The sequence below is a fragment of the Taeniopygia guttata genome, chromosome 2 (assembly GCF_048771995.1).
Source record: "Taeniopygia guttata chromosome 2, bTaeGut7.mat, whole genome shotgun sequence".
In the NCBI taxonomy this organism is placed as follows: Eukaryota; Metazoa; Chordata; class Aves; order Passeriformes; family Estrildidae; genus Taeniopygia; species Taeniopygia guttata.
The window spans coordinates 47680001-47692111 of NC_133026.1; positions in this window are offsets into that span (position 1 = coordinate 47680001).

The window sequence follows — 12111 nt, forward strand, 5'->3', positions numbered from 1 at the left end:
TGGCAGAGGAAAAGTGAGTGCCTCAGTCCAGCAGTGTGAGACCTCTGATATAAACAAATTTTTTACTGAACATGAGAACAAGATAAAGGAGGTTTCACACAGCACCTCTAAAATGCAGGATAATCCCAGCTAACCTAGACACTTGCACTTTAATCCTAGGAAGGATGACATTCCACACCTTCTCCCCTCTCTAAAAGTTGCTTGATTTAAGCTTCTTTATGAACCTTGAATCTTCCCAATTTGGCCATCCAGGCAGAGAAACAACTTTAGATTTTTTACAAGTTTGTCTTCTGTACTACCCAGTAAATATTTGCACTGTGGAGGGGAGGAAGTGAAGGTCCAGAGGACCTTGAGACATGCTCGTACCCTACACCACCTTTCACCAAAATTCACCCCTATGAGACAAGCAAGGAGAGCGACAAATGTAGCGAAACACACTAAAAAAAATTCCTATGCTTTCACACCATTCTGCCAAACATTCTAGTTACACATCTCCCAGAATGCTGGACCATGCACCCAAACCAGGAAAAAAAAAACATAGCAAATTAAGCCTTAATAAAAACATGGAGTAAAAAGTAACAGCTAAAACTAGAGGCCACTCAGCCTTAGTGATGATTAATTCCTTTCTGAGCATGGTTCCAGTTATGTTGGGGTTGATATACAGCTCCCCAAGCCCTTGGGTACAGTGAGGTGGGGGAAAATAATAGTTCCTGAATTAACAGACACGACTTGCCTTTGTATTCCTCCAAGATGCCTTTACAGCATCTTGCCTTTGTATTCTTCCAAGAAGAATCAGTATTGCTCTCAGCTGAAAAATCCCTGCTACCACCCCTGCAATGACAGAGCTCCAGGTGTGGGTTTTGCACCTGTGGGTTTGGTGCAAGTAGATTAAATTCCCAGTGTCCTTGAATGGAGGGGTATTTCCCCCATGGAGACAGCAGAAGGATGAGTGCTGTGCGGTGTTGGTTGAGCAGGGCAGGCAGGGCTGCTCCTCACGCTGCCACCTCAACCCCAGCACAGCTCCCTGCCCCACTGCCTCACCTGCAGGGTTTTGCTCTTAAGGATCTCATCCTTTGGCACCTCACAGATCCTGAACCTCCATGCACCCCAGCAAGGTGTAAAACTTGTTGATTTTAACTTGTTATTTTTCAGCTTTGCTTTGAACTGTCTTTCTCCTGAGGGTCATTCTCTCTGGTAGCTGTCCCATCATTGACACTATTGATTCTTGTTGCGAAGGGTGTATGTATATACTTTGGTTTTGTCAGCGAAGCAGCTAGGCTGCTGGGGCAGAGATTGCTGGAGCTGTAGCAATCAATTTTGTAACACAGGACTGCTTCATATTCAGGACCCAGTTCAAGAAAGCACTCAGGCAAAGGAATAATGACCAGCTTGAATGGGAATAATAGTGCTTAAAGTTAATTGAATGCTTTTAAAATTGAGCCTTATATCATGCCAGTCAAATAATTAATCTACTCAATTACAAGTTCCTGCTTCCAAATACATACTGTGGGCTTCCTTTACTCAAAAGTGGAAACACACAGCTAAGGCCTTGGAAAAGCTATCAACATTCAATAGTAACACAGCAAAGGCTTAAAATAATGTTGGCTTATTCCTTACTAACTTTTATCAAGAAGACTATTCAGTGTGCCAGTACTTCAGTGACAGTCAGTCAAATGCTTTAATGAGCAAATGGACTATATATTAAAAAACCAAAGAAGGCATTTTTCTCCTCCCTTGAGACAGCCTTGGTGGAAACTGAAAACTAAGTATTTTTTGACATCATGAGTCCTCAGATTTCTAGTATGCATCACAGTAGGTCCACCAAAAAGTAATCTGAGTGACAGAAGGATTAACTGTGCATGGAACAGTGAGAAAGACAGGATGATATCTGAAACATAATGCACATAAAGCTGAAGGGAGTGATTAGAAGTGATGCATCCTTGTGTAGCCAGATATATTTTTACATGGGCATAGTCTACGAGCAAGATCATGCAATTAGCCATGTCAGACCTTTTGCTGACAAGCAGATGATACCTTATGCTGTACAACTCCATTAAATTAAACACAGAAACATCCTAAACTAAATAAATGGAAGAATTTTTTAATTAAACCATGTACTTCTATAGGAGACAAAGACAATGTCAAAACTTTCAACTTTTTCAACAAAACCTATGTGATGGACAAAACCTGTGATCCATCTGTGTTTGAAGTGGTTGATGCAGCAAGCTGCTGGCTCATGACAGCTTCATTTGCCATGCTGTTGCTGAGGTTTGTTTTGAGCAGCCAAGCTAGGCTGTCACTTTTCAGAGACAGTCTCTGAGGAGCTACAGATGCTAAAGTTAGATGTGGTGCTACATGCTGATGTATGACATTCAATAACCTGGATCAAATTATTGCTGCAATCCATGTCTGACCAGCTGGAGCTGGTGTTATTTCCACTAGTCCCCAAATTAATTTCTCAGTTTAATTTTAAATGGATGATTTTGCTGTTGCTACTGATACTGTTTTATATTCATTCTGAGTTAGTTTTGGTGCCTGTTGGCATTTTAGAGACATTCTGAGTCTCTACATCAGCTCCTAGGGATGGGCTAGTGTAGTGCACTGAAGACTTCTTTTGGTGTCCACTGCTGTGACTGCAAAATGGGAACCAGAGAGGTGTCTCTCATGGCAATTTGCACTCAGTTTTTGTTGTGTAGCTGTGTGATGTTAGCAGGGAGCAGTTATTTTTAGTTCAGACATCTAAAACCTGTATTCAATGATGTTCAGCTATGGACTATGAAACAAGTCTGTCAAAATGCGGATATTGCTGTGTTTATGTAAGTACATGAATGAAGGCATGTAAAAGACTAGGGAGACAACAAAATATAGCTGCCTAAGATATGATACTTTTGGCTTTGTATCTACTTCTAAGAAGCCATCTAGAGATGGGAATGGCATCCAGCCTTTCAGGAAGAAGCCATGTTTTAACTGGAGAGGTAGTGGGAGTGAAGCCTTAAGACTTTTTCCCATAAGTAGGGTGGTACAGAGGGGCAGTGACTGATGCAGTAATGGTGTAGGAGGGGAGAAAAAAGGCCTAGGTAATTAGGAGGACATTGGCATGACTCAATTTAAACCAGCAACAGATATTTCCTTGTAGAGGCATTGTCTTAATTGCCACCTTAGAGTGACAGCTCTGTCAGGCCCTCAGTGATCAACTCAGCAGTGCACAAAACACCATCAGTGCTATGGGGCTCTCCTTCTGAACCCCAGTCCTCAAGCACATTCACAATGAGAGCAGTTTTAGCAGCTGTAGCTCAGGTGAAATATGTTTAGGTTTAGTGCTCAGCTGACTCAATAGAATGTATCAGCCTGGTCATCCTGTTCACTGGCTCTCCGAAAGAAATCACCGAAACAGCGTGACTGATGCAAATCAGGGAGGCAGAGTCTTCAGGCTGAGCATCCCAGACAGCTAGGACTAACCCTAACAGCTTGCTGTCAGCTATAGTGCCAACACTCCCCCTCTCTGTCCATTCTCCCAGCATTTAGAGAATTGGAGCTGCTGTCTCCCAAATGGAGAAACATGGCTCTAAGAAAAAACTAGACGAGAGAGAGTTGGCTTTGCACAGCTCAAATTTCCCCATTCCTTGAATTTGTCTGCCTGATTTTGCAGTCTCAGTGGTGTCATATTCCTGACTTCATGCCTTTACTTCTAATTCCTTTTTCTGCTTGTGCTCCTTTACATGTTATGGCTGTCTTCCTTCTTTGAGACAACTCTGTCTCTATACAGACCACATACTTCACTCTGTGAAAGTACTGAGCTGCCACTTGTAATCCCACACAGAACAGCCCTCCCATCCTCTGGAGGAAGGTGAAATCTTGTGGTTACCACATGCAGAGGGCCTCACTTGAAAAACACAAGGGTTTCAACTGTTTTGTGGTGCACATGTCTGTCCCATTTGTGCAGCTGAAGGGTCATTTAAATTTCGTTTATACGGAGATTTCTCATTTGCGTATGGGTAAAAAAACCTTCAAAGCTGAGTTCATCACTGCTCTGCATCCATCATGATCTCTCAAAATTCAATGTCATTGTTTACTCAATGGTATTTTAAAAAAATTCTGTGCCATGTTCAAGTCTGCTCAGAAAAGTATGTCTTCTATCAATGCTCAGACACTGGATGCCTGCATTTTGGTTTTAGTAGGCACAGTGCTTAAAGAGCTTCCTTTCTCTTCCATGTTGTTGTAAAGGTTTGATTTTCCTTTGGGCTTTCTTTGTTTTTTTTGTTTTGTTTTGTTTTGTTGGGGTGGTTTTTTTTGTTTGTTTGTTTGTTTGTTTTTGGTGTTTTTTTAGGCTAGATTTGGCAACAATGAAAACCACATGCTAACATCTGAACTGGAACAAAAAGGAGGAATATTTTTATGTCTTTCTTGGATTGTCTTTTCAAGTTAAAGAGTTCCCAGGTTCATGTTCCAGTGCTTAAGACTGGTGACCCTCCCAGCAGAGCAAGACTTCTGTGCTTGTTCCAGGCAAAGAGACAGACAAAAGATAAGTCTTACAGATAAAGCTTTGGAGCTTTGGAGTTCCTTGTATTTACAGATTTCTTTGCAAAATTAAGTCACACACTTGTACAGGAAAGGAGCTGACATGCTGTAAAATTGCAGACTATATCTCTTTCTCTCAGTGATTTCACTGCTTCTAGTATCTAATCTACCTTTCTTGTGTCTAAGCTGCTTCCCTTTCTCACTGACCAAAAACTGACCAGGTTTCACTGATTAGGAGCACTGGAAAACCCAAATGGCAGAATTAGATTGTTGTTTTCCCAAAACTGGCTCTCTGCCCATAGAGAAACCTGCTCCCAAACCTGGCTACAGTAATAGCGGAAGTAAAAGTTTCTATTTCACTCCCAGCACAGCAAACAAATTTTGTCCTTCAGACATTGGAGCAAAAAATGTGACATCCTGTGCTATGGGAAAGGTCCCTTCCTGATATTTAAGCTCTCTTCCAACACAAGTCTTTCTATGATCTCTAGGATAAACCCTCCAGAGAACTCATTGCCACAGTGGATAACTCAAGGCTTGAGCAGCTGTTTTGACCACTGCTGTTTGGACCACTCTTCTGTCTTGTGGAAGATACAAGAAATATTTTTAAAACAAAACAGCTTGAGCAGCTGTTTTGACCACTGCTGTTTTAACCACTCTTCTGTCTTGTGAAAGATACAATAAATATTTTTAAAACAAATTCATACCTCCTCTGGCTAGTAAAGGTCAGATAAAATCAACTGTGCCCTATTCTAACTGGAATCAATAACTTTTTTTTTCCTCTAAGCAGGCAATTCATTGGGTTTTCTGTAGAAGTTCAATAATCTCTCCAGTGTTCAAATAATCTGCACACAATCCACTTAACTTTGATAGTGAGGTAGAAACTTTGAAGAAAATAGTAAAAAGACCATGCAGACAAGTGTGACTGTACTGAACATATCTGGTAACATATCTATGAACAGGGAGAAAATTTGTACAAATTACTGAAGACCTCTCTCTTGTAAATTAGGTTGACATCTTGATATTGCAACTCTTCAGTCTCCTTGCAGACTTCCTCAATCTAGATTGTTCTGTATTTCTAATTCACAAAACATCCCTGGACTGATAACAGCCACAAAGGGCCATGGCTGTTTCTGTCCTTTAAAATCTTATTGACTCTCCTCCTCTTCATTGCTCAAATAGATTCTCAGGTCTTCTGATCTGCTCTCAGCAAAACACCACAGATATTTATTTACAACTCCCATTTTCACCAGATGCAGGCATAGTCCTCACAGAAAAGTGTTGCTGAAGACTGACTGGCTCAAGCACTTTGGTGCTGCTCATATTTTGTTCTTCACAGTGTGACAGACATTAATTACAGGAGATTGAAAGGAGTTTGCAGCCTGTGGGATAGCACATCAAACAGATATTGGGTTGAACCTCTGGCCTGGTCTGTTAATGTGCAGCTTCTGGGTGCTAGAGAAAGGCCATGATAATTCAATCGGCAAATTCCAAGCTCTGATGTTGTTCTGATTATAAAAAGTTTCTACAACCATCTAGGAGGCAGGAGAATGCCTTATCATGTTCATATGCTTTTAACTCTTCAAGTGTTGCTGCTGTTGAGGTGAAAAATAATCAAATGTTTCTCATCTGAAAGAATAACATTGGGAAGGAGCAAGAAAGATAAGGAAAGGCTGATAGATCAGAAATTGCAGGTCTCTTCTTCTGGTGACAATGACTTTGTCTTCACACCTGAACCCCATACCCCTTTTCTGTCCCATTTTGCTCTGTTGCTATACTTTATCCTTAATCCTTACCCTGCTGTGTTGTAAGACTCTATTTGAACACAAAATAAAAGAACTGGACACCAAATAGATATGCCACAAAAGTCAAATGCTATAGTGATTACATATTTGCTAAAACATTTTCTCTCTCTTCATGGATCTGTAGTTAGTGCGAAACTTTCTACAGTTCTGCTCCTTTCTCTGGATGCGACAGCCTGAATCAGGAGTTTTTCTTGTAAAGATTGAGGAAGCAGTTGAAGGCTGGTTTCTAGTGTGAGTTATTGGCATGTGACTGTGGCATGGTAAAAAATTACTCCCAAAATCACACAGATGAGCAACAGCTGTTGAATGAACTGCTGTATCTTTTACTGCCTACCTGAAAGATGTTTTACTTTGGAGGAAGTATGGACATGTCTGTGCCTACAGGTATGCAGCCTTGGGAGATGTTGCAGCAGGAGTGCCAGCTTTTGTGATGCAAAGAGTGGACTTGGCAGTGAGGTTCCATTCCTGACAACAGCCTTCTCTACACACTCACCAGGGCCCAGCTGGCAGCCAGGAATCACAGAACCATAGAATCACAGAATTATGATCATAAAATGGCTTGGATTGGAGACCAGCCTTAAGGATTCAACCCCTCTCCCATGGACAGGGACATGTTGCCCGAGATCAGTTTGCTCAGAGCTCCATCCAAAATGACCTTAAACACTTCTAGGGATGGGACATTCATAACTTCCCTGGGAAACCTGTTCCAGTCTTGTTGAACCTCATGAGATTCTCATCGGCCCACGTCTCCAGCCTGTCCAGGTAGCTCAGGATGGCATCCCATCCTTCAGGTGTGTCATCCACACCACTCAACTTGGTGTCACCTGTGAATTTTTTGAGCATATGCTGGATCCCTCTGTCTGTGTCAAAAATGGACATAAAAAAAAAAAAAAAAAAAGGAGACGGAGGCTAACCACATCCTGATCTGCAGTATGAAAAGCACGAAAAGCACAGGCAGATCTTATCTCTCCACACGTACTTCATGAGAAGCAGCAGAAAAACAAGGACATGTATAGTTCCCAGAGGAGAATATATGTTGGACAAGATGCAATGGATATAAGATGCAGCATGGAACATTCCAGTTGGATGTTAGGGAAAAAAAATTACAGTATGAGAGCAGTCAAACTTGGGGACTAGAGCCTGCAGATGATGTGACCTCAATTTTTTAAGCTATTCAAACTCTGCTGGTCCAGGCACTGAGCAGCCTGACATAATCCAGCACTGCTTTGAGTGCCTAGTTAACACAGATGACCTCCAGAAGTCCATATCCTATATCCTAGCACTGTGCAAATAGATCAGTCTTGGGGAAAAAAAAAAAAATAAAGCTACATTCCCATTGAAAGTGCAAACTTCTGCTTCTCAAAAAATCAAATTCTCAGGGATATTTAATGCTACATATAACTGCTGAGGATGAGCAGCTTCTTAAAAACCCATATCTGCTTTTTGCTTGAGACAAGAGTTACTGGGTTTCACAAGTCAGTGTGAGATTTCTTTTCTGGAAACATTCCTTCTGCTTATTGAAACGCAAAATATAGCCTACAGGTTAAAGCATGAGACATTAGGTGAGAAGTAGTCTAATTCTGACTCAGGAGCAGACTTGTTAAGTAACTTTGAAGAAAATGTCTGAAGTCTTTCATAGCATGTAATATAGGATGAGGCAAATTCAGCATGGTTTTTAATTTTTGCATTTGGGTGTCATGGAAAATACTGCTGTACTTTTTATTTAAGAAAAGGTATTACTATATATTTTAACATTATATTTGTCATAATTTTTAAGTGACAGATCACTAAAAGTATTTCTAAGCTTAACTGGTTATTGGAAAAACAGTTTCTTTATTAAACCTTGAAAAGAGCAGTAAGACATTGTTAGAGAAAGTATGATATTTTCTACAAATCTTGCTTTTTATCTGGTGGAATCTTAACAGGGGAATAGGACAGAACATTTAATGAGCTTTTGGATTTAAAATCCCCAAGCATATGCCCTTAATTTGGAAGAAAGAGGACATCCTTATTCTGAACACTTTTATTATTCATACTGAGCTCCTGGGAATGCAACATCAAGATTTTGAAATATGAGTTTGTCCTACCCTGCTACTTGTTGCATGGCTGGGTTTTGTAGCTATTCTGCCATGTCACTGATAGAGAATGACTTTTTGAAATTAAATGGGGCCAAGGAATAATTTCAGCTTTGCAGGTACCTTTGTTTCTCTGACAGATTTCTGGTAGCAGATGTATGAAATGGCTACAATTAAGAATTATTATTATAAAACAGTGTATTACAAAGAAGATCATGGTATCTTATAGCAAATTCACCCCACATCCTTCTCCTTTTCACATGCTTCATTCTCTTTGTTTATAAAAAGTTTGAGTCAGTACTTTTCAATTATAAAACAACTGCAGTATACAAAAAGCATATGCAGAGTGGATGCTTACATCTCTCTGGAAGACTATTGTTTGATAAAGCGATAGAAGCATTTCAGGAGTACCAGAACATTTTCAGCTATTCAGGATGCCCAGCTTCAGGGTTGCTACAGATGTTTTATCACTGTATCCTGAGGAAAGTTCCTTCGAGGGCTGTCAGATCTCCTCTGAGGTATCATGTGAGCAACTGAGATAATCCTGCTGAGAGGCTGAGTAGCCTTCATACCACAGGAGAGAGATACTTATGTCTATATATATATATCCCAAACACATACTCACATGTGTTATATTAATTTTCATTACAATTATTTCTCTTTCTTTCACCTATAGCCACTTACAGGAAAATGCATTTTGCAATAACTGAAAATGTTTATCAAATGTTGGACAGAACAAAACATATCTTCATCCATGAACTTGATGAGTGAGATGATAATGACTGATGATAACAACTGGTCCAATCCTGTCTGTCAGCTGTTTGTGGTTGATGAGCATTGGGTGGCACTTCAGGAAGCAGACAGAGCTGGGTTGCAGTAGTAGTTCCTCAACAGCGCTTCTTTGCAAAGTCCAGGAGTCACATGGAGTGAGGAGAGTGTCCTGCTATGCTGCTAGAGGGTGGCTGGGTAAGTGCTGCGAAGGTCCTCAGCAGAGGTGCTGAGGTACTGGAGACAGACCAGGAGGAAGGAAACAGCATTAAACTCGAATGAGAAGGCTATAGATCTGGATGGAGCTCAACGGTTCCTGGTGGGAGGTAAGATTACAGCAGAGCTGGAGGGAAACATGACAGGGGAGAAGTTAAAAGTACTTTGTGTTCTTAGTCCACTGCAGCAGTTGTGAATGTCATATTTTATGAAATCACTGGAAGTAAAATTATAGTTAAAAGTGTATTTTGGGAATATTATTGCAGAAGGGGCTGCTGGTCTCCTTTTACAGTAACATCCACACTTTCATAGTCCTTTCTGAAATGTATTAAAAGAAAAGAAGAAAGTGTTATTGGTTTTGCCAATTATTCTTTGAGCAAAAAGTAAGAAGGAAATTTCCATCATGATTACACTGGTTCCTCATTGGCTCCGATACTTTTCCTTATGAGTAAATTTTTCAGAACCAGCTCAGATGCTGATCATCTCAAGTTACCCTCATAAAAGGTTAGCAGATCTGCCTTTACTTTGGCACTTTTAGACACCACCCTTGATGCTCTCAGGCACTCATACAGCTCAGCAATGAAATGAAACCTCATCATGGGCTGCAGAAGCAAGAGCGCAGCCAGCAGGTCAAGGACTACAGCTGGCAAGTGAAGAATGTGATTATTCCACGCCATTTACTACCTGTTAGGCCACACCTGGGATGTGGTGTCCAGATTCCGTCTTCCTTGTCCAAGACAGACACTGAAAAATTCAGAGTAGCATAATTTCCCCTGCTGAAGATATTCAAAGCTCAGTTTGATGGGACCCTGGGTACCTCAGTCTATAGCCCTGCTTTCAACAGGAGGTTTGACAGTAAAATTTCTCGAGGTGACTGCCAACCTGGATATTTTTAAGATTCAACAGTCACAATCCACATGGACTGGGATATGCCTGTTACTTTCTGCAGAGTCATGCAGAGGTACCAAAACTGGCTCTGGTGGAGCTAATTGAAGTGCTGAAGTCTCTAAGCCTAGAAAACAGGGATAAATTTGATGAGGGAGTGTCACTCCAACACAAAATTATCACCAACTACCTATTTAAAGCTAGTTTAGATATTTCTACACAGCATTGTTTTCTGAATTGCACACATACCTCAGGCTCACATGGCAACACGCATATCTTCTATATCCAATGCTGTACAGAAAGACTTCATGAATTCTACCATTTTACCCCTAAAAAAACCATGTGGAGGCTGCTTCTGAATCTGAAACCAAAAAAGACCAGGGAAAAAATACTTCAGAAAAAGTATAATATAGTGCTAGAACCTCTCACTGATTTAATGAACTTCTTCCTAGCTGTAAGACCTGAACAGAAATTTGAGGAGGATTTATTGATACGCTATACTTCAACATGGTGCAATTTTGGCATTTCTGTAGGAGGAAAAGGTAGTGAGATAGACTGAAAGGGAAACAGATTTTCTCCATGCCATTTTTCCTCAGGTACATATAAGCAAATTTGAGTAATAATTCCCAGGTATAATAACTTGCAAAGTAGGTATTGTTTCAGTTTAAAAACTAGGAGGAGGCCACCAGATGCATTTCCACTTTTTAGAGGAGCTTAAATGTATGGCTCTGCTATGCAAAGGTGTGTGAAACAAGGAATTTCAAGTGACATTTACTCCCTGTACTTTTCCAAAATGTTCTTTCAGATGTGTCACAGGCAGTATTTCTCACTCACAGGACACCTTGCACTGCCTGGGTGACAGCCACAAATCACAACTGATCAGAACCCAGAGAGAGACATTTTAGGAAACTTACTATCTATAAAATGTTTTTGGCTGATACTGATACTGAATGGTTTTCCCTTTGTAGGTAATTAATATCTTTCTATTCAGGTGCTTGAAATAGTAAAGCACAGTAGAAATATGAGTCAAAAATAGGCTTTTATTGGTAACAGCTATAAGTTACTCACTCTAATTACATACTGCCTTTCCATTCTTCATATTAGCAGCTGATCTTTTACTTTATAATAAAATTCAAACCTATCACAATTGCAACTTAATAACTGATCAGTCAGTCTTACCACTCACCCCAGACCCACAGCTGGCACTAGGAGGGACTCTGAGCAGATCAAAAAGCAAGCTTTCTGTAAGGGCTACAAATTATTATTAATGATGTCCTCCCTGATTCTGTGTAATCCACACTAGTTCAGTGTTGTCAGGACTATCACTCAAGCTTTACCCACCACTAACTAAGAGCCAGGTTACCCACAGTCAATTTATAGTTGATTGACCACAGTCAATCCAGGTGGATCTTATTTTTTGCTTTCTGCAACTTAAATAAGCGAAAAAGAATAGTTTTCTAGAAGAGCCAACCACCGTGCTTGCATAGATCCTGCCACCCTTTGTAGTACACTTCTGAATTAGCACTCAAAAACCTTGAGTCCTGACAAAATAAATGTAGACAAACAAAACACCTGTGTTGCCATGGATATTCTGTGTATAACTACAAGTTTGGAACAGTTGAAAAATCACTAGCAGCCTGTATTCTGCTTGAGCATAAAGGGCATGGTTCTCTTTCCTCAAGGACTTTTCACAATCCAGAGTAGAGATTCCTTGATGCTAATCAGTCTCAAGACAAGCAATCCTTGAAAGCTGGCCTGGACTCTCATCAACTCTCAACAACTTTGGCCCTTGAAATTGTTGCTGCAATGCAAACTCAAACTAGGTGATGGTTGAATCCACATGGTAC